This window comes from Cyprinus carpio, chromosome A22 (assembly GCF_018340385.1).
Source record: "Cyprinus carpio isolate SPL01 chromosome A22, ASM1834038v1, whole genome shotgun sequence".
Lineage (NCBI taxonomy): Eukaryota > Metazoa > Chordata > Actinopteri > Cypriniformes > Cyprinidae > Cyprinus > Cyprinus carpio.
Window position 1 is genome coordinate 13,578,624 of NC_056593.1, and position 23,976 is coordinate 13,602,599.

At 38.8% G+C, this 23,976-nt stretch overlaps 1 pseudogene; it reads right to left on the reverse strand.

The window, feature by feature from the left end:
- Positions 1–882: 882 nt before the first annotated feature.
- Positions 883–17,605, reverse strand: LOC109046972 (annotated as a pseudogene).
- Positions 17,606–23,976: the final 6,371 nt, after the last annotated feature.

A 23,976-nucleotide genomic window follows, 5' to 3' on the forward strand; every position in this document is an offset into this window, starting at 1 on the left:
GAAGAGCAGAAGCAGGAGACGAAGTAATGATGATAAAAAAGGAGCAGAGTTTATTGAATAATCTTAGTTGCATATGTTTCAGTGCTCAGACTTCATCTGACAAAACAATCCAACAAGTAGTGTTATACCAAATACTTCACAACAACATAAAGTAAACCTTGAATTTCCATAAACATTGAGTAGAAGCAGGAGACGAAGTAGTGTTGATGAAATTGAAACACAAAGTCATAAGACTAAACAATAATGAAAAAATAATAATAAAAAAACAATAATATAAATGACTAATCGATTAATTAATCATTGAAATTAGTATATAAATGGTTAAAATTATTATTATAAATTATTATGATTAAATGGAATAATAAAGCGATTAAATGATAAATGATTATAAATGAATGAATAAATGAAGAATAAACATGAAAGAAAGTAAAACAACACCAATGTATGGTTGCTCTCTTGAAGCAAAACACAGAGTTTGCATTTGAGGATCCTTACAGTTAGGACACACACGAGTTAATAATACATTATTTCTTATGAATAAAGTGAATTCGGATAAATGTGAGGTTTGTAAATGCAAAGAAAATGTAGAGCATGTTCTATCATCTCATCTGTAGAAAATATAAGGAAGAAAGTAAAAAAACAATGCATCATCAAATTAGGAAGGAAATATGATATTAAAGATATTTTAGGAGTAAATAATTCTCAGATGTAAGTTGTTAAGGGATTTTTTTTTTTTTTTTGGTATTATTAGAAGAATATAAATTGAGATTGAATTTATTTACTCAATTATATTTAGTGGTTGGTTTTGTTTTTGTGTTTTATTATTTTTTGATTTTTTTGTGGTAGAAATGTTGTATGTTGTTATTACTGTGGTTATTTGTGAATTGGACATAAAATGTGATTTATTCATCTTTATTGTAGCAATTTTTTCAGCAGATGAGCACCATAACAAATGACATTTTGTGAGCAATTCCAAGTTTAGATATTTGGTTGGTTTTACTCCGATGTTACTCTTGGGTATTTCAGGTCTGCAGCATCCTCTTCAGTTCAATTGCAGGAAATGAACTGATTTCTGATGCATTCATGGTGAGTGGATTTTCAACTGAGGGCCAAGCAGAGCCACTGCAAAACACAAAACAACACATCTGTAAATGACAGCACTAAATTGAAAAGATACAACAATTTTAATCCACGTTCACACTTGTGCATCACCTGCAGGATATCCAGCTCGATTTTCCCGCTGTTCTTCTTATCCAGCGTTTTAAACATTTCTGTGTAGAGCACAGATGAAAATGTTACAGTAAATCATTAAAATAATACCTGTTTATAGTTTATTTATGGTGATTAAAAAAAAATAACTGGTTAATCTCCAGCAAAACTTACTGAAGAGCATTTCCAGGCGGATCAGGCAGCCAACGAAGCAATCAAAGTCAATGGCGTACTGCTGTTTGGCATAACGTGAGATTATCACCTGAAGTACATCATTGTTCAGCTGGAATCCTGTGAAGAAAAACAAATACATCCATTAATGCACTCTTTATTAGCACCACTTTTAGAAGAAATGAATGACAATATTGTCCTCAATGTTTAGATATTTATCCATAGACTCATTACCTGCTTTTTTCACAGCATCTCTCATCTCATGGGAACTCATAGTGCCTGAGTTGTCTGTATCATGCTTCTTAAAAACCTCCTGGTGAGGTATGACAGAAAATCCACATTAATTATTTAACATCACTAAATACAATGATTAAATTTATCTGAACTTTAGTGCCCACAAAACTGTTGCTCTGTGTTAGGGATGCACAATAGATCTGTACCATATCAATTATCAGCTGATATTACAGATTTTTAATCTTTATTTGACACCAAAATATATATTATACCAAATATTTCTGGATCTTTATCCACAGTATGTGAAACTCCATGAGGCCGAGTTTGCCGCTGCCGTCTCTCTGGACTGAGGTCAAGGGTTATAACAGGGTTATCATGATTAATTTGGTTTCTGTGTTTGTACAATGAACAGACTCTGTTGAGAATATTAATTCACAATTATTATATTATATTATATTATATTATATTATATTATACAAATATATTTATATATTTGGTATATTTATATATTTTTTATATAAGATACAAAAATATAGTAATCCAACAGGGAACTGTGAACATGTGAACATATTATTAAATCACTGCAATATTAACTCTCAGGGGAACTTCAAGTAAGTGTTCAAGGTCAAATCGGTCCAGCTGACAAAAAAATCTGTGCATTGATCCATATACTGTAGATTCCATTCATGTGTTCCAGTGAGGTAAGGATACATCTAGCAGACTGATAATGTTGTGACAGGTTTCCATACTAAATCCATCCGTCTTCACATCAGTTTCTGTGTGAAATACCACAAAACATTGTAAGAACAGAAAACAGAATTTCAATTTCAAGGCACTTTCTTTTCTTTATGTGTGTATATGCATACATAACATATATGTGTATGTGTGTGTGTGTGTGTATGTGTGTGTGTGTGTGAATAAAACTGGGAAAGTTTGTTTTCCTACGTTCTGAGGTAACACGCTCCAGGATCTGCTTTAGTTCAAACACAGACACTTCCGAGTCCTGCTGAGTGTAGAGTTTTTTATTTATTTATTTATTTATTTTTATATATAATATATTCCAAAAGTCGCTTTAACTTGAACCTTGATCAAGTTCATGTTTGATAATGATATTATGACCCAAAATAAAAATAACCAGCACTGTGACTTACATTTCCAGCAATCTGGTTGAAAAGCTGTTTAAAATGTGGGTCCACATCACTCTCGGACATGTATTGCTGGGAAAGAAAATACTTTTTTTTTATTAAAAAAAATATATTATTCTTTTTTAATTGATACGGTAATATATCTGAATTTATATAAATGCCTTTCTTTTAAATAAGAATAATAAAACGCACTATGTTTGTAAATAACAAATCCACCTTTTTCACATCTGCACTGATCTCTGTATCCATGGGGCTTCATGAACAAGAGTCAGAAACATCCATCATGCATTTGGGTGCAAAAACAGAATGTTTAGGGTACAGTTATGATTTATTGATCTGACAATCAGATAGCAAACAGATGATATAATGATTCACTCTAGGCAGAACAGAACCTGTGGAACAGCATCCCCATGTGGACTAAAATTGGAATGATATAATTTCATGTTGTTGTTGTTGTTTTTTTATGCTGAAATATATTAAAAACACTTGGGACAAACCTGGCTGCAGCCTCTTTCTCTGTGAACACGCGCAGTACGAAGCTTCCCTGGCGATGCGGCTCGAAAGTGGAGGGGATGATGACGTATTCAGCCGGAGGCAGTTTGAAACGCTTGCTCACCTCTCGCAGGTTGATGAAGGTGTTGCTCCCTGCAACGGACCGCTGACGCAGCAGTACATCAGGACCGAGATGAACGTTATTACAACCCCTGAACTGCAACACAAACAGTTGGATGAAATGGCATCTGAAAACTTGCAAATTTTGTTTTGTATAAATGTATCATACAGAGCCACCAAGGGGACATGGCGAAGGAAAAAATATAAAACGGGAGGAGTTATTATATTTAAATGCACAAATGTGCATTCTAATGGGCAACAAAAACTTCAATGAGGGTGCTCAACTACTGTAAAAGAAAAAGAAAGAAAAGTTGGCACACCACAGCTCCAAAAATGCAGAAAATTTTATTTCATGTTCTCAACACAGGTGATGTTTCGAGCTGTATGGCTCCTCATCAGACAATGAACACATATACTAATGAGCCCTTAAATAACAGCAGACCACATGACACACACACACACAAAAACAACTCAACACTCGGGCAACAAAATACACAACTTAAAAGTGAAAACATAAAATACCAAGAAAAATAACAACAATTTGACTAGAAAAAAAATCAAATGTGAACTTGCAAATATAATCACCAAATACTGAATAAATTCAGATGAGATCAAGAGATGAGTATCAAACTCTTAAGTAAGACCATTAGGTGATAATGTATTCAAAGTATAAATCCAATAGGCTTCACATTTTAAAAGCAAATAGTTGATATCAACCCTTTAAGAGGTAGTTTGACAGCTTCAATGAGAATATATTGTAGTGTGGAAACTGAATGTTTAAATCTAACAAAATGTTGTGCTACTGGAAATGGCACTTCAATGTTCAGCAATATGCATTTTGAGTTGTCTGCTAGTTTTACCCATATAACAGAGCTTGGAGGTCTCTTAAAGACTACCCAGGGTGGTTTTATTGAAAATCTTATGCAAAATAGGATCACTGTCAAAAATGTACCAATGTTTCTGAATTAAACACTTTGCAGAGGGGATAATATCAATATTTTTTCTTCCCATCTAATTGTTTTTTTTTTTGTCCTTAGCATTGTTTAAACAAAAGAACAAATGGTTACATTGGTGGTGTCCAACTACTCTTATGTACAAACCATTCAGATGTCATACACACCTCATCTGGAACCTGAAACAAACACACACACACACACAAAATATATTTTTTAATGACTTGTAAAGTTGATAGTTATGTCAAAGGAAAAGTGTTTAAAAAAAGTAGCATTCTGGAAGTAAAATCACATTGTTACTGTTACTTTATCCAAACTCCAAATGAAGAAATGCAAGAGAATTGCTTCAAATCAAGTTTGAAATATTGTAATTCACCTTGGAGAAAGTTGCTTTAGTTTATGTTTTATTGACTTAAATTTTTTTGAATCCTTGGAGAAATTGGAAAAAATGTATAGGAAAAATATCTCTGAAACTAATACTGAAAATAATGTGTTTGCAAGGTTGGTGGTACTGCTGGTTGTGCAGATGTTTGTGGTGTTGATGGTAACGTTGTCTCTAGTACTAATAGTATTACTGGTTGTATGTAACCAGTTACCTTATAGATAGTGAAGCCAATGGCGTTCAGGTCTCGTCCAAACCGCTTGTCTTTACGAAAATCTTTCTGCATCAGACCCACTAGGATCGTGCAGCCGTTCTCTCCATCAAGAGGATCATCATCTTGTTCCTCCAGCTTGATCACAAACTGAGGGTTTGAGCAGAATGTTGCTGGAGAGGACAAACCAAACAGTCAGACCGTGGATCAAACAACAGCTTTTAGTTTCAAGCATATTGAGGTTGGTGTGATTTACCTGAATTTTTCTTGCAGCCCCCTGCGGTGGCTCCCACCTTCCAGTCGCCTTCAAACTGGTTGTAGTTCCAGCGGCTCAAAGCTTCGCTTGAAAGAGTGTCTGGAGTTAGATTACAGATCTCCAACCTTGAGAAGTGCTGTATGAAGTCAGAATATGCCATCCTGACATGACGAGGAAGATTCGTTATTATTTGTCAACTTATTTGTTACGTTGTTGTTGAGGGCTACAAGCTCAAGTTCTCTTACCAAAACTCTCCATCTTCAGCTGAATGAAGCAATTTAGCTTTCTCCTCTGGTTGGACACTGTTCCACTCTTTTGAACTGAAAAAGCAATGGAAATATTTGACAGGACTCTCAGGACTGATTTTGAAGGAGTAAGATCTGTTTAGGGAAACTCACTTGTCACTCCAAGGGCCTGTCCACTCCACCCTACCCCACGGGTTCCTGATACGCACCAGCTGAACCTGACAGTCATAGGAATGAACCTGTAGGTATGATAAGGTGACAGTCATTAGAGCTCCTTTGAGTTTTCCCTATAATATCCATATTTCTTTGTCAGTACTGGATTCTGACCTCCTCTGCACCCGTGACGGAATAGGCATGACCCTTCACCAGCTTCAGATTCGTCTTCTTCTCCATTTCATGCGAATTGATAATCTGGTCAATGATTATAATACATATGATTAATGTAATAACATATGAATTAGAACATCAGAAATGAACCTGCATTTCCACATGATAGCAAAATAATATATATTTTTTATTTTTGTTTTACTATTTTATATATTTTCATTAGGGATGAGTTATCAGTATCAATCCAATGAATAAAACAGGCCGACATATATAGCAGAGATCAAATTTAGAGAACATAAATATTAGTTTTTTTCCTAAATACTGTTAATTTTCATCGCTCAAAATTTGAAGGAATATTAGCTGTAGTTATACTACTGTTCTCCTAACATGTTTGACAAAATAGGCAAAGCAAAAACCTTTATTTTGTGGAAAACATGTTAATCAAAATAAGAGAACTGTTATGTTACATGGTAAATAAAACTCTCTCAATGAGGAACTATGTCACAAAATATAAGTGCTCAGGAAACAGGAAAAACACAGGGCAAAAACAACAATGTACAAACGAGAATGGACCAAGACTAAGGGAGAACTAAGGGCTTATAAACATGAACCAAACAAAGGGAACTAATGAGTTATTAATCAGACAACCGGTAAACAGGATAACTAATAAAATCCCAAGGCAAGGAAGACAAAACTCAAAACACAATGTAAAATTGCAGACATTTAACGGACATTTAAACAGACATTTAAGATCGATAAAGAAGTCGAAGGGAGAGTGGAGGGTGGGTGGAGCCGGGGGGAAGCCAGGAGCAGGAGGAGCCAGATGTTGAGGCCAGCCAGGACAAGGCCGCAGGGAGGAGCTGAAGGCTAGGGGGGTGATGGTTCTGATGAGTTGTTGTAATGATGACTTGTTGGAAGAGACGTTGGGGGAGAGAATGGAGGTGGAAACCCAGATGGAGCAGAGCAAATGAGCCTGTCCTCCAACAAAAAACGACCATATAGGTCGTTTTGTGCAAGCACCTTATTACGACCTATATTTACGTTTTAAAGGAAAGCGCTCTCTAGCGGGCGTAAAAATAATGACAATGTTGTGTTGCGTCTGTCGTCATGAAATTACGTATAACTGTCACTACCAATCAAAATGTGCGTTTAATTAAATGTAATGTGTGGACTTTTTACACCGATCTCACGTTAATTGGTACATATTTTACTAGGTGGCTAATTTATTCGAATGACCAACCCTAACCAGTAATTTAAAATTTATTAGCTGGCTAATTCATATGACCTCGCTCGTATGAATTTGTACGATTTGTCTAAAATCTATGAGGTGGTAAATTCATAGGAATTTGTCCAAAAGGCGTATAACACAATGCTCTACCAACTGAGCTACATTGCCAAAAGGGGCGCAATTATAGTATATCCTCTGATGGGTCGTATTTCAGGGATTTGGACAAATGACCTATACGGGTGTATTGGTTGGTATATGCTCTGATGGGTCGTATTTCAGGGATTTGGACAAATGACCTATACGGGTGTATTGGTTGGATGACATGTTGACATATAAGACCATACCAGGCTTCCGTATGTCGTCCGCCTGCATCGTCTGCTGGGATTTCTAACAGTTTCGATTCTCTCAAGTCTGCATTCGATGCATCCTCGATATCAAGAACGCATCTGGGCACTTTCATGCATCCTTTTGTACTTGCGTTCTTGAGTATTGGAATTGAACTTTGATGGTTAATGATGACGTAGAGCGAGAACACAACGGCGCAAGATCGCTTAAGAATGCATATTGAGAAACGGTCTGTGTCCCTATTTGACTTTTGCTGCCTCATTTGTCTCCATTGCAACCAACCTATTTTCATATCTGGCAAGTATTCTTAATACTTCTTGTTCAGCAAGTTGCCGGCAAAATACCTATGAAGCACATGCAAATTGTTCGGTTTAACATAGAAATTAATATCCTGGATCTTCATAAATAAAAGCTAAAGCATGTTGGTTAAGTAGACCACAGATCCACTAAAAGACTTATCTAAAGATGAATTAGGTATTATATATTTAAACACATTTTTTTCTTGCCTTGGAGAAATATAATCTCAAAATGATGTTAAAAGAAAGCCAATTAAAAATGATTTGGATTGACATCAATGGAGCAGCCCAGTAATGATCCCAGCATCAGTGCTTTCTGCATGAGTTTAAACAGGTACGGAGGAGCTTTGTTCAACTCATAGTTCTCAGCGATGCCTCCCGTGAAATCCTCAAAACCTCAGTGGCCCTGCCTCCCTTCAGAGCTTCATATGAGCCATTTACCCTTCATAATACAGTAAATCAGCACCACTCGTTGGTCATGGATATGTGAAATGTTGTATAAACTTTGTGTGTTTTCTAGGCTGTGGTTTGGCACAGTGTTTACCAAGCATTTCAGACACCTCAATATATTATTGTTCAGAAATATTTATCAGGTAAGTAGTAGCAGGTAATTTGTGAATAGACACACACTTACTTTGCATAGGCCTTTTCCATCAGAGCACTCCAGAACTCAGAGCCCTCGGCTGAATGAACAAACAGCAGCTTCCCATCTCTGGGAGGCAGCTGGTCATCAATGACAAACATCCACCCATTGACCGTACTGCCAGAACTGAAGAGACAAGAACAACACCAATCAGTCTGATAGTGTCCCTTTAAATAATGATTTGAATAATAATGTTTTACATACTCAAATAAAGTCCTAAAGTCTGAGAGCACTATAAATCAATTTAGCATTTTTTCTAAAGTTATATGTTTTTTTTTAATTATAAATGTTATTATTAACTAACAATTTGAGTGAAAAAAATATTACATTATTATTATTATTATTATTGTTATTTTAATCCTAAAACATTGTAACTTTTCTTCCAAGTTTAAATAAGATTTTTCAGTCGATTTTCAATCCCAGATACTTTTAGATCCCACTGTATGATTATACCTGAAAGTGAAAGATGCCGGCATAGTTCTCTGTAAAACTCTGTCCAGGTGGAACTACACGTTCCAGAATTTCTTTTTCCAGAGTCAAAGATGCAATAGCCGCCAGCAACCAACAGTCACCTGCAAATGTATCAAATGTCATTAGATAATACTGCGTTAAGCTCATTATTTTATGCAAATTGACTTCTAATGCACTTATGACATTTGAAGTCTTCCAAGATCAACCTAGGCTTCAGTGTTTTTTGCTCAAGGAGTATCCTGAGCCTATGTTTCTTGCTCAGTGGTGATGGCTGGGGGCAGTCGTGGTTAGACCTAATGGTTAGAGAGTCTGACTTGTAACCTTAAGGTCACAGGTTAGAGTATCGGTACTGGCAGGGATTGTAGGAGAGGGGAGCGAAAATGCATCAGTTGTCCAAGACTCCCAAGTAGATACTGTAGAAAAAGTGACAGAACAGAGAAAACCATGTGCAAGAAACAAGAGCAGTAAGAAACCAGTAACACAAAACTGTCACAGATGCAGAAAGAGCCATGAGCCGTGCCAATGCCCAGCTTTTGGAGCAGTGTGGCAAAAGTAACCATTTTTCCAAGGCAGTCATTTGCATCGATAGCAGAGCAAATACAGTGCATAGCATAAAGAGTGAAACAGATTCCATGAACATTTGCATATTAGCACATGCTCAAGTGCATGTGATGGAACACATAAAAGGCAGGTACACAACAGCCACCATCCGAGCCGTAGACATAAGATCCCTGGTCCAGTTAAGCCACAGCCTACATCAACGCTGTTAGCAGCAGTTGGGGGAATATGCTCTACCCTAAAAGGCATTGTGTCACTGAAATGCAAGACATCCCTATCCTGGGCAGAGCAGCATGTGTGAAAAGGATTGCGCTGCTTGCAAAAAAGTCTGTGTAAACCAAAGAGGAGCTGGTCAAGATGCATCCATCAGTCTCTGCATCCAATCCATGGATGTGAAATATTCCACTGTCTGTTCACGACAAGCTGAGAGAAACACTTTAAGATATTGTGTAGAGAGAGGTGTTATATCTCCTGTAACTGAATAAACAGCCTCATTAACACAGAAAAGAAGAATGGTACACTGAGGGTATGCTTGGACCTTCGTGACCTGAACAAAGCTATAAAACGCCAGAAAGAGTCCATTTCCACTCCTGAGATGGCCTCGCATGTATCTATAGGTAAAAATGCAATAAATGTTTTTTATTTATTTATTTTTCTGTCTGGATCTGTGCTTCTTCAGTCATACCTTCACTTACTCACATTATCAACACCTCTCTTCACTCTGGTACATTTCCCTCAGTATTTAAGCAGGCTTGGGTAAGCCCACTGCTTAAGAAACCATCTCTAAAATCCAGCACTTCTAGAAAACTACAGACCGGTATCCCTTCTTCCATTCATTGCAAAGACACTTGAACGAGTTGTGTTCAACCAGCTCTCTGTTTCTTTTACAGAACAACCTCCTGGACAGCAACCAATCTGGCTTCAAAAGCGGCCACTCAACTGAGACTGCCCTGCTCTCGGTTACTGAAGCCCTGCGACTGGCAAGAGCAGCTTCAAAATCCTCAGTACTCATTTTGCTGGATCTGTCTGCTGCTTTTGACACAGTTAATCACCAGATTCTACTGTCCTCCCTCAGAAAGATGGGCATCTCTGGAACTGCACTCCTGTGGTTTGAGTCCTACCTCTCAGATAGTTCCTACCTCTCAGTCTTGGAGGGGTGAAGTTTCTAAGTCACAACTTCTTGCTACTCCAGGCTCAGTGCCTGGACCACTTCTCTTCTCCATCTACATGACGTCATTAGGATCTGTCATTCAGGAGCATGGCTTTTCCTATCACTGCTATGCTGATGACACTCAACTCTACTTCTCATTCCAACCAGATGATCCGACGGTAGCTGCTCGCATTGCAGGCCTGTCTGAGTGACATTTCTAGCTGGATGAATGACCATCACCTTCAGCTCAACCTTACTAAACCAGAACTGCTGGTGGTTTCAGCTAACCTATCATTTCATCACAACTACTCTATACAGATGGGTTCGTCAAACATAACTCCTTCCAGGACAGCCAGAAACCTAGGAGTTGTGATGGAGTTTCAGTTTAAGCTTCACAGACCATATTGCTACAACGACCTGGTCCTGCAGATTTGCCTTAAACAACGTTAGGAAGATAAGACCCTTCCTGTCAGAGCAAGTCACCCAACTTCTTGTCCAAGCATTTGTTCTCTCCAGACTGGACTATTGTAATGCTCTCCTGGCTGGCCTTCCTGCGCGTACAAACCCAATTCCAAAAAAGTTGGGACACTGTACAAATTGTGAATAAAAACAGAATGCAATGATGTGGAAGTTTTTAAATTTCAATATTTTATTCAGAATACAACATATCAAATGACATATCAAATGTTTAAACTGAGAAAATGTATCACTTTAAGGGGAAAAGTTGATTTTAAATTTCATGGCATCAACACATCTCAAAATAGTTGGGACAAGGCCATGTTTACCACTGTGTGGCATCCCCTCTTCTTTTTATAACAGTCTGCAAATGTCTGGGGACTGAGGAGACAAGTTGCTCAAGTTTAGGAATTGGAATGTTGTCCCATTCTTGTCTAATACAGGCTTCTAGTTGCTCAACTGTCTTAGGTCTTCTTTGTCGCATCTTCCTCTTTATGATGCGCCAAATGTTTTCTATGGGTGAAAGATCTGGACTGCAGGCTTTCATTTCAATACCTGGATCCTTCTTCTACGCAGCCATGATGTTGTAATTGATGCAGTATGTGGTCTGGCATTGTCATGTTGGAAAATGCAAGGTCTTCCCTGAAAGAGACGACGTCTGGATGGGAGCATATCTTGTTCTAGAACTTGTATATACCTTTCAGCATTGATGGTGCCTTTCCAGTTGTGTAAGCTGCCCATGCCACAAGCACTCATGCAACCCCCATACCATCAGAGATGCAGGCTTCTGAACTGAGCACTGATAACACCTTGGGTTGTCCTTGTCCTCTTTAGTCCGGATGACATGGCGTCCCAGTTCGTTCCAGAAAGAACTTCAAATTTTGATTTGTCTGAACACAGAACAGTTTTTCCACTTTGCCACAGTCCTTTTTAATTGAGCCTTGGCCCAGAGAAAACGCCTGCGCTTCTGGACCATGTTTAGATATGGCTTCTTTTTTGACCTATAGAGTTTTAGCCGGCAACGGCAAATGGCACAGTGGATTGTGTTCACTGACAATGTTGTTCTGGAAGTATTCCTGAGCCCATTTTGTGATTTCCATTATAGTAGCATTCCTGTATGTGATGCAGTGCCGTCTAAGGGCCCGAAGATCACGGGCATCCAGTATGGTTTTTTCCGGCCTTGACCCTTACGCACAGAGATCGTTCCAGATTCTCTGAATCTTTGGATGATATTATGCACTGTAGATGATGATAACTTCAAATTCTTTTCGATTTTTTTCTTCTTTCGCAGCATTAGGGGAATTAGTGATCCTCTGCCAATCTTGACTTCTGAGAGACACTGCCACTCTGAGAGGCTCTTTTTATACCCAATCATGTTGCCAATTGACCTAATAAGTTGCAAATTGGTCCTCCGGCTGTTCCTTATATGTACATATAATTTTTCTAGCCTCTTATTGCTACCTGTCCCAACTATTTTGGAACGACCACTGGAACAGCACCAATATACCTAAACTCACTAGTTCAAACTTATGCACCCTCCAGAGGCTTGCATTCTGCAAGTGAACGGCACCTATTGGTGCCATCCCAAAGAGGTTCAAAATCACTCTCACGGACCTTTTCCTGGACTGTGCCCAGCTGGTGGAATGACCTCCCAATCTCAATTCGAACAGTCTTTACTCATCTTCAAAAACCATCTAAAGACTCATCTTTTTCGCCAGCACTTGACCAACTAATACTAGCACTTACCTTTTCTTGTCTATCCTATTCTCAGGAAAAATTGAAAAAAAAAAAACAGCTACAGGTTCTGTGCTAGACTAACTGAGACTTTTCATGGCACTTGTATACTGTATAGATAAAAACTTCACAATCTCCTCTGTGGGACTCGAGACCGGTGAGTGGAGCAGGTGTTGCTCATTTCCCAATCACTCCACCAGCCTCACTCCGTTCCCACGGCTCTCGGCCCTGTCCCACTCGTCACATACCTTACCCATGAGACTGCGCTCTACAATCCCCGCCAACCCCCCACCCCCCCCCCCCCCCGCTCACGGTGGCTGCAGGAACCTGGGGTAGGACAGACAGACAGACAGAAGCGGCGAGAGAAAGGAGATGGAAGGCGAACGGCGGCGACTCCTCCGCTCCCTCACGGACGGCAGCCGTCCCTCCACATCGCGGGCGGCCGGCAGCGAGTTCGTCCGTCCCCGGCAACTCACTCCAGCCCACCGCCTCGAGCATCCATGGCGCCAGACTGCTACGCCCTGCTCGATGGCACCGCGGATTCACCCCAGCGGCGAGCGATCTTCGGCAGCGCGTCATTCCCTTCCTCCCGGGTTTCGGCACCAGTGCAACGATATACAAACTCCATAATCACGAGAAGAAGGAGGCGGGAACCGGCGAACACTCAAATAAAACTTTAATAATCAAATAAACATAAAAATAGCTCGACAGCCCCTCACGGATGACTGCCGCGCACGAACAAAAACCAAACACAAAATAAAGCCCAGGCCTGGTCCTCTCTCGTCCTTCACTGTCGTCGCTCCTTTTTTGTATCCTCCCGATCTCCTCCGTGGGACTTGAGACCGGTGAGTGGAGCAGGTGTCGCTCATTTCCCAATCAATCCACCGGCCTAACTCCGTTCCCACGGCTCTCGGCCCCGCCCCACTCATCACATATACTGTTGTTGTTCTCTCGTTGGTCTGATTGCTTCTATTGTTCTCATTTGTAAGTCACTTTGGATAAAAGCATCTGCTAAATGATTAAATGTAAATGTTACTGTTGTGGAAAAAAATATAGAGGCAGCACCTTGGAACTTAAATTGAATACCCCTGACTTATATAATAAAGAAATACTTTATTTGTATGGTTTTGTATTATCTGTGTCACATATTTCCTTATGTGTCATTGTAGATCGGACTTTTATTATAGAATTTCATTACAGAAAAACTGTTTTGAACATGATGATGGATTAAAGCATAGCCTATAAATAACAGGATGTTTTTTGCAATAACCTTACATCTTAACACCCTTTTTTTTTTTTTTTTTTTTTTTTTTACAAAGCAAATTGTAGATTAAACTGTATACTTTTGTAGATAGTTGATAGAAAAAAAAATATATTTTTTTTTTTTTTTTTTATTTGCCTTTGGAATAAAACATTTTTTAGCAACCCATGTGTCATACTGATCATCTGTTGATTGCTCATGTCTGAGAAGTGTATGCCATGGTTGGAATAAGCGAGAGTCAGTAAAAAGCAGCTCACAGTGTGTTTATTAAACATAAGAATAAGACACATTCAAATATCAACAAGTACCATTTGGACAAGCAGATAAGGAACACTATAACACAACATATGTGATCATTTCTGATATAGCGCTTATATTCGTTATTTTTGTCTGTGTTAACACCCAAACAACACCCTTCTGATCAAAAGGCTCTCTTCTCACCTAATTTTCCTTGGCAGATGTCTGTCCGCTTGGCGCCATCCACAATGAACTGAGGGTTTGAGCAGATTTCCTTTAAAAAGGGACCATGTGAGTATAATTAGAGGTGGTAGTGTTACGCTATGTAATGGTACAACTGAATAACTATAGGTTTTATTTGCTCTACACAAACAGCACGTGTAAAAATGTATCAACAAGAATTACATAATAAGAGGAAAGAACATTGGAATTCGAAGAAGTCGCTTTTCAGCAGGCTTCTAGGACATGGTAAAGTGTCCCATGATGTATACTGTAGCTTTGGGTTTATTAAGATTTTAGGGCAGCAATTAAATTTTCAATTTTTAACATTTCTAAAATGATTTTATTTAACAGTTTTTATTAATCACTGAAATGCCTTCCATTGTTCTTCGTGATCGCAATATCAAAACTCACATTGAAAAACTTAACTGATTTCAAAAAGAATATAATACAATAGAAATAAATACACTACAAAATAGATCATTTTTAAAATATGTTTTTGGGGTAACATTTTAATTTAACTGTTGTTGTTTGAGAAAAATATAGTTTTGATGTTGTTATTATTGATTAATACTGAATTAACTTTAATACTTGCTTTTTTTATAATTTTGGCTATATTAGGTAAAAATGGATTCTGTTAGCATGACAAAAACTATATGAAAAGTCCTGTTTATTTAATTTATTATTTGATGTTATTATTTAATATTGATATTACTATTTTATATTGAATTAAACTCACTACTCTTTAATTAAGCGTACTACTTTTTTTTTTTTTTTTTTGCATTTAAGCAATCAGGTAAAACAAAAGTAATTTTAAGGGTCTTAATATTTACCTAAACTCCATCTGTGTGGAAGAAAGAACACACACACACACACATACACACACACACACACACACACACACACACACACACACTGTACCTTAGGTCTCTTCCACTCCACTCCTATGGTCGTGGGGGACTGCTGCCCGAGTTCATTGTATCCCAGAGAGTCAGATTCAGCAGGGAAGGTCGGGTCATAGAACAGGGTTCCTTTCGCCAGACACTCCTGCTTCAGGCTCTGGTAGTCCTGCTTGTTGAAAGGAATCGCCTTCTCATTTGTTTCCCACTCCTTCTCTTCTGTCCTGTCTCCAAGAAAGAACTTTTTGCAATGTTAGACATGCTGCCCTGTAGTCGTGCTCAAGTTTCTCTGAAGCTTGTGTAGTGTGTGTGTTTGTGTAAGATTGATGCAGGTTGTAAAGTGAGAGCTGCTGTATGGTATAAAGCAGTGAGGGGTGGAGTCACACCCACCTGTCATCGCACAGGGGCAGGTGTTGCTTTTACACTGGTTTAACATCATATAACTCTGTGATGCAAAATTAATACACAATACTCTAAAAGCACATTGTACATAGAATGATATATAAGCAATCTCTCCCATAATAATGACATAGTACTGTATGCATATGGTATATGGCTTTCTTTGCTTTTTATTTTTACTTCATTATTAATGGCACTGTAAAAAAGAGCACTGTAAAGTGTGATAGAATACACTCTTACTATTTTTTTTTCTTTGGGAAACCCAGGACTGTTTTCACAATTTTTAGTTTAGTAAATGTGTCTCAGGGAGGGGGTTTTTCTTTTTGTTGAGAAAACCAACAACAGCAACAAAGCATTTACAGCATTATTGCATTGAATTTAATTATATATATATATATATATATATATATATATATATATATATATATATATATATATATATATATATAAACATTATGCATTGACTGTTTGTGAACGCTTCCCCTCTGCAGGTTATTAATTTAATATTTTTATCATTTTTTTTTTTTATTAATATTTTATATAAATTTAAAAGATAAATGTTTAAATATTTTTATAATTTAGATTTAACTGAATTAGGGAAGGCAAAGCAAGAGCAGTCCAAAAAACAGGCGAGGTCCAACGATTGGCAAACAATGTCCAAGGGGCAAGGCAAAATGATCCAAGACACGACTTGACTAATCAAGACAAAAACTAGACTGACCTAGAGAAACTGGCTTTGTAGAGAAGCTATAACTAAACACAGGGATGATTGCAAACAATACTCGGCAGTTTGAGAAGGAGGATTAGTGGGTGTAATATAGTGAGTGTGTGATTGGTTACAGCTATGAGCAATCAGTGCAATGGATGATGGGATATGTAGTTCGGGATGACATGCAACAGATTGTGTAGTGTGATAGTCAATGTAACGGAAGGCTGACCCTCTAGTGGTGATTAGATCCATGAAGTCCATGGACAGGATTCATGAACAATCGCCAATAAAGAAAAAATTCAAAGATTCCATCATCTCCAGAGAGGATCTCGACACTGCTATAGCTAAAGGTATCAAGCTGGCGCTCAAATAGCAACAAGGTACTCCCGATTTGGTTTTGGCTATGACTGTAGGAAAAGCAATAGACTCTGTACTGACCCCAGCACTCCGCGATCTACATTTGGATATACAAACGACTAACGATTCTGTAAAAGAGCTAAAAGCAGAAGTTGGAAACCTAGCCAATGCAGCAAAACTGACATGGGACTGGGTCAATTCCGTTCAAGCAGCTGCAAGTGAGAATTGGAGGACAATCACAAACGTAAGAAATCAGTTGGAACAACTCACCGAGAAAATGACGGAGATTAAAGATAGGAGCAGGAGAAATAACATACGACTGGTGGGGTTGCCGGAGGGGGCGGAAAGCTCCGATGCAGCTGGCTTCCTCAGAAATGGAAGCTTTAGCATAAGTTCTGCCAGGAAGACTCAATTGTTAGCGTCACTTATTACCTCTCAATTGTCCAATCACGTTCTAATTAATAGAAGTATAAAGGACCTGTGCTTACACTTGTCTGAGTTTGCAGATGCTGAACGCTTCACTCACCACCATCCACCCCTCCACCACCAAGATGGTTTCCTCCCTCACCAATAACAAAGCTTCTTCTCTCCATCTTCCTTACCACTGCAGGATGTTCTTCCCCTCCAAACCACTCCACCACCACCAGGATGGTCCCTCCTAAAACCTCATGGGGTCGGCTGCGCCCCTGCCTTCGTCTTCAGGCAGGAAATGCTGAATCCGTACCCCTCGGACTGCTAGTTACGGATGGGGGCCTACGCCAAATATTACCATATGTATAGCTTGCTGGGTCATTAATAAAGGGATGATTTGCTACAATATCTTCTCCGAGTCTTTCTGGTAGAACTGATCTTTCCAAGTGGTCCCCCTCATTGTGACATTGAGATTGACTGGGCCCATTGCGTGTATAACGGAACAAAAAACTCAGATCGACCGCCTCAGGTCGGCGATCCTAAAGGGTGCTCGGCAGGTGTATCCAGTGAAACATACACAGGACAATGCCACTACTATTTTTTCCCGACTTTAGTCCAGCCACAACTACCATGAGAAAGAGCTTTAATCCAGTCTTGAAGAAGATGACATCACTAGGTCTCCAGCCCTTCCTCACATTTTCGGCAGTAATTAAACTACGCCACAAAGGTAAGCAGATGATGTTCAACTCTCCTTAAAAGGCGGAGGATTTTGTTACTTCACTGTCACAGAAGACATATTCTGCAGCATTAAAAAGCAGCGGGAAGGCAGCGGCTACCATCTCCATCCTTTCAGCTCAATGAGAGAAAATCAGCGATGAGGTCTGTGGTGATACTAACAGCTCTGAAGAGAACAAAAACACAGATGGCCATGGACACTTGTTAATCTCTTTTTGGAATCTTGGCCTTGTCTTGTACGCTCGTCCGCTGGTTGATAAATAATATTAACTGATTTTATTTATTTTTTATTAATATTATTTTTCGGGCTAATGGAAAGCAGGTTCGATCATTACATTTTTTGGCTTAGTGGGCCTTTTGGGGACATGTCTTCCATTGAAGTGGACTGGTCACACATCAACATTTGTTTCTGTTGTTAATGGAGACCTACATTCTCGGTAATGTGCGGTCTGCTTTGGCTTTTGTACATAGTTTGTTGTTTCTTTTTCTTGTTTTTTTTTTTCTATGCTTTCTATGCTTCGATTTCCTGTGCCCTGATACAAGAGTCCCATTTAAAACAATGCAATGTGGCACGTTTTCAAAACAAGTATTACAAACTGGCAGCCTTCTCTTGTGCTCGTAATAAAACTAAGGGGGTGCTTATCTTAGTCGATAGGAGGTTACATTTAATTATTGAACATACCAGGAATGATGATGAGGGTAGATTTGTTTTTTATACGCTGTAAAGTACACAATGACAGGTTAGCATCGGTCTCCATTTACTGCCCAAATGAGGCAGACAGTGCATTTTTCACAAATATTTCAAATATATTACTGGAGCAGATTGATTGTCCTTTAGCGATGGGTGATGATTTAAATGCTGTCTTAAATCCTGCACTGGATAAATCTCACCCTGATACTACAGCTAACCCATCTTCTAAGTTATTGAATACATCTATAACGGGACTTAATATTAATATAGACATAAGACTTTCTCCAGGATAGATTACATATTTCTCAGCCCATCTCTAATTTCATCTAACTCTTCCATCTCTATATTACCAATTTTATTGTCTGATCACTCTGCAGTGTTATGCAATGTTTACCTTTACAACATTAAGACCAAGGCCCCTATATGGCATCTTAACAAATCATTACTAAATAATCAGACATTTATTTAATTCGCTAAAAGATCATATAAAGAAGTTCCTCAAAATTAATATATCTTTTGATGTAGACCCTCAAATATTGTGGGAAATGACTAGGTGTGCAATATGAGGATACTGTATATCTTTTTCTTTTGCTCTTGCCAAAGCAAAAACCTGCCAATTTTAAACAATTAGAAAATAAGATTCAATTATTACAAAAACATATTTTCTTTTCTGATCAACAAGCTACACAATTGTCCTCCTTGAAAGAGTAATATAACTTACTTTCACAATCAAAGGCAGAGTTTATTTTACATAGGATGAGGCAAAAATATTATTTTGAATCGGAGAGACCTACAGGTAGCCACTTAATAGCCCTCAGGCTGAGGGAATGTGAGTCTAAGGCATACATCAGCGCAAATAAAATCTTCGGATGATCAGGTAACCACAAATCCTATGTTAATTAACGACATATTTAAAGGGTTTTACACAAATTTGTACAAAACCGAAACCGATTTTGTTGAGTCAGTTTGTAAACAGTACTTGGATAAATTAGAACTGCCTCGGATCACGCAGATGGATAAGGACTCTTTGGAGGCCCCGTTAAGTTTGGAGGAGCTCCATGAAGCTCTAAAAAGCCTTCACTGTTGGCATGTCACAGGCTCATGGTAGTGTTCACCTTTTCTTCTCCGAACAAACGATTTCCCAGAAGTCCCCAAACAGTCAGAAGGGAGCTTCATCAGAGAAAATAACTTTGCACCAGTGTTCTGCTTCTCTTTTTTATTGGAGAGAAGTTTGCTGCCCTTCTTGACACCAGGCCATTGTTTAAAAGTCTTGGCCTCACTGTGCATGCAGATGCTCTCACACCAACCTGCTGCCATTCCTGAGCAAGCACTGCACTGCTGGAGACACGATTCAGTAGTATGTCCTTCCAAGTCTTCATCTTGCTATGTTTGCAGATCACAACAACCTGAGCAAGCTTTACATTAGTGGTGACTCGATTCCATAACTGACTCTTCAGGAGGAGCAGTCCTGGAGCTTGCTGGACATTCTGGGATATCTTTGTAGCAATTTCCTTGCATGTGAGGCCATTTTGATGCAAAGCAATGATGGCTGCACGTGTTTCTTTGGGGGGTAACCATTGCTAACAAGAACACAATGATTGGAAGTGCTTCCATATAATTAGTCAGTTTTTATGCTGATATGTTTATTTTTGTTGTTATATATTTTGTGTCAGGATCTTAATGTTGTGTGGTTTGTATTTTGTGTCAGGATCAAAAAACTGTGAAATTTGTTTTATTTAAAATTGTGTAGATCACTCTACACAATAATCTAGAAACAATGTGATTCAACACCACAACAACTGAAGCAGCAAACTTTGTGAAACACAAAATTTATGTCACTTCCAAAACTTTTGGCCATGACTGTATTTTTAAAATTTATGTCACTGCCAAAACTTTTGGCCATGACTGTATTTTTTGTTGTCATTTTATTTTTTTAAATGTCAGTATGTTATTGAAATGTAATGGAGACACAATATGTCCAAGTTTAATCTCTATAGTATTGTCCCTTAAGAAGATATACTAATATACTGGTTTCTGAAATGTGAGGGGTGCACTCAATTTTGTGAGATACTGTAAGTGTGTTAAATCATTAGTGGTACTTGCTACAGGTGCATATTTAGAGTAAGTGATTTGAACAAAACCCTAAAGCCCAAAGTATGTAGTTTCCGCATAAAACAAAAACACATAGCTGTGGGAACATATTTTATCTGGGGGGTGCTGGGGGGGGCAGAGCTTGATGTTTCAGGGTGGGGCCATGGTAGGGGATTTTTTGATCTTAGACAAAATCCTCCCAAACTCTTATAGATTAACATACAAATGAAGACAGAGTTATATGCGAATCAATATATATTTGTGCTTTTGTGATTTTTAGTTCAATCATTTTTGTTTCATCAATAGACGAAATGAAAAGCACAACTGAAAAGTCTCTTCAATTTGGCAGATAATTGGAAGATATGAAATTCTAATTGTACCCCAATCACACCAAACATAAGGCAGTTCATTAATCTACCAAATGACCTTCAAACTATACAGCTAAAGCAAATGGCTTTCATGAGGATTGCAGGCTTCCCCAGAGTTGTTGGAGCCATTGATGGCACTCATGTTTGCATCGTTGCTCCAACAGTAAATGAGGAGGCATATGACAATAGAGAAGGATTCCATAGCATCAATGTTCAAGTTGTGTTTGATGCACATTACAAGATCCTGGAGCTTATGCCAGATGTCCAGGGTCAACACATGTGTGGGGTTTTTTCCGACAGTACCCTCACTTCCCCCTGGATGTCATCTGCTGGGTGATTTGGGATACCCTTTAAAATACTGTCTTTTCACCCCTTACAGAAAAACCACAAGAAGAACAGCAGCTCAAATATAACAGGTACTGAACTGAACTGTAGACAACATACTTTACCAATTTTAGACAAGAGTTTAGACAAGATTAGACACTCCCCTGAGCATGCTAGGTGCATTATTATGGTTTGTGGCATTTTGCACAATATTTGCAAAGCTCGTAAACATCCCACTGCCTGATGAAGACGATGATGATCATGATGACAGTGATGATTATGCTGAGAATGATGACACTACCATCAACCACACATTACAAATTGTTTCAGGGAGAGCATCAATAAGGGACTGCTTTGCTAACTTGTGTACAGTAAGTAACAATGCAAAAGTTTGTAATCACACCATTTTATTTACACAAAACATATACAAATCATTGAGTATTCTTTAATCTCTCTCCAGTTTTAGTGTGTAATATTCATTTTGAGTAGTTTTTTTTTTACTTTTACGACACTCAATGCACTCCGTGCAATTGTGAGGCAGAAGTCTCATGTGGAGGGCACGGGAAGACCTCCTGAGAAGTTACAGCAGAAGATACATCAGATAGATCAGCTGCAGCATCATCCAAACTAGTTAACTTGCAGAAAACATTAAGCAGTGCAAATGTTATTCAATCTGCACACCTCAGACCACTTCCTCATCACTTCTAACCTCACACTTACTCCTGACACAGCACACACTTCTCCGCAGGTCACCTTTCAGAGTAACCTACGCTCACACTCTCCCTCTTGCCTATCCTATATGGTTTCATCCTCACTTCCTTCACCCTCTCAATTTTCAGCACTGGACACAAACCGTGTCTACTGACACTCTTTGCTCGACTCTAACCTCTTGCTTGGACAACTTTTGCCCACTGTCATCCAGACCAGCACGCACCACCCCCTCTGCATCCTTGCTGTCCGATGTTCTCTGTGAACATCGCTCTAAAACTCAGGGCTGCAGAGAGGAAATCGTGCATATCAAAAAACTCTACCGACCTCAGTGTGTATCAGACACTTCTCTCTTCCTTCTATGCAAATGTCTTCACTGATAAAACGACATACTATCACAACAAAATTGACAACTGCTCTGACTCTCACACACTTTTCCAAGATTTTTCTTCTCTGTCCTTCTCCCCCTCCTCCTTCATCAACTCTTACAGCTGATGACTTTGCAATTTTCTTCACAAATAAGCCAAGAACCATCAGGGACCAATTTCCCACACCAGCAGACTGATGATAACTTCATAACAACTAATACACACTATCTCCCCTCCTTCTCTTCACTCTCGGAGATGGAGGTTTCCTTATCCTTTCCAATCATCCTACTACTTGTCCTCTTGATGCTATCACCACTCACCTCCTTCAGGGCCATTTTATCTTCAGTCAAACCTTCATTTACTCATATTATCAACACCTCTCTTCACACTGGTTACATTTCCCACAGCATTTAAGCAGGCTCGGGTAAGCCCACTGCTTAATAAACCCACTCTAAGTCTAGCACTTTAAGAAAACTACAGACCGGTATCCCTTCTTCCATTCATTGCAAAAACACTTGAGCAAGTTGTTTTCAACCAACTCTCCATGTTCTTGTACAGAATAATCTCCTGGCTGTGAACCAATCTGACTTCAAAAGCAGCCACTCAACTTAGATTGCCCTGCTCTCGGTTACTGAAGCCCTGTAACTGGCAAGAGCAGCTTCCAAATCCTCAGTACTCATCTTGCTGGATCTGTCTGCTTCTTTTGACACAGTTAACCACCAGATTCTCCTGTCCACCCTCAGAAAGATGGGCATCTCTGGAACTGCATTCCAGTGGTTTAAGTCCTACCTCTCAGGTAGGTCCTTCAGGGTGTCTTGGAGGGGTGACGTTTCTAAGTCACAGTTTCTTTCTACTGGGGATCCTCAAGGCTCAGTGCTTGGACCACTTCTCTTCTTCATCTACATGACGTCATTAGGATCTGTCATTCAGAAGCATGGCTATTCTTATCACTGCTATGCTGATGACACTCAACTCTACTCATTCCAACCTGATGATCCGACGGTAGCTGCTCACATTGCAGCCTGTCTGAGAGACATTTCTGGCTATCCGTATATTTTGTGAAGCGATGATGTCATCACCCCACGTCTCGACCTTAGTCAAACACTGCTACATCACGTAACAGCAACAACAATGGCGGATGTGTTCGTGCTGCAAGCTACTGAGCATTAGTTAGCTTTAATTAACTCTTTCCCAGCCATCTCTCGTCTTTTAAAAGAAAACGCTTTTCCCGCCAATGACGTGTTTTTTACGGCTTTTCGTGTATTCACTGTTATACCACTCTGGGGCGCTATTACACATCTTCTGAACAAGTACAAAACCTCCTGAACAAAATTACATATGAACAGAATGGAGAAACAGCAATCTCTTATGTAAACAGATGCATATGAAAAAGTAAAATGTTGATCCAGGAAGTGGTATATGTCTGTGTAAGCTTTGGAGGGGTTGATGGAAAAGCAATTTACTGGATATATGCTTTGAATCATACTGAATATTATCCAGATGTAGTTTTTGGTAAAAACGTGATTTTTTTCAAATTTTTGCTCCAAATTATGCTTTTTTTATCAACTTTTTT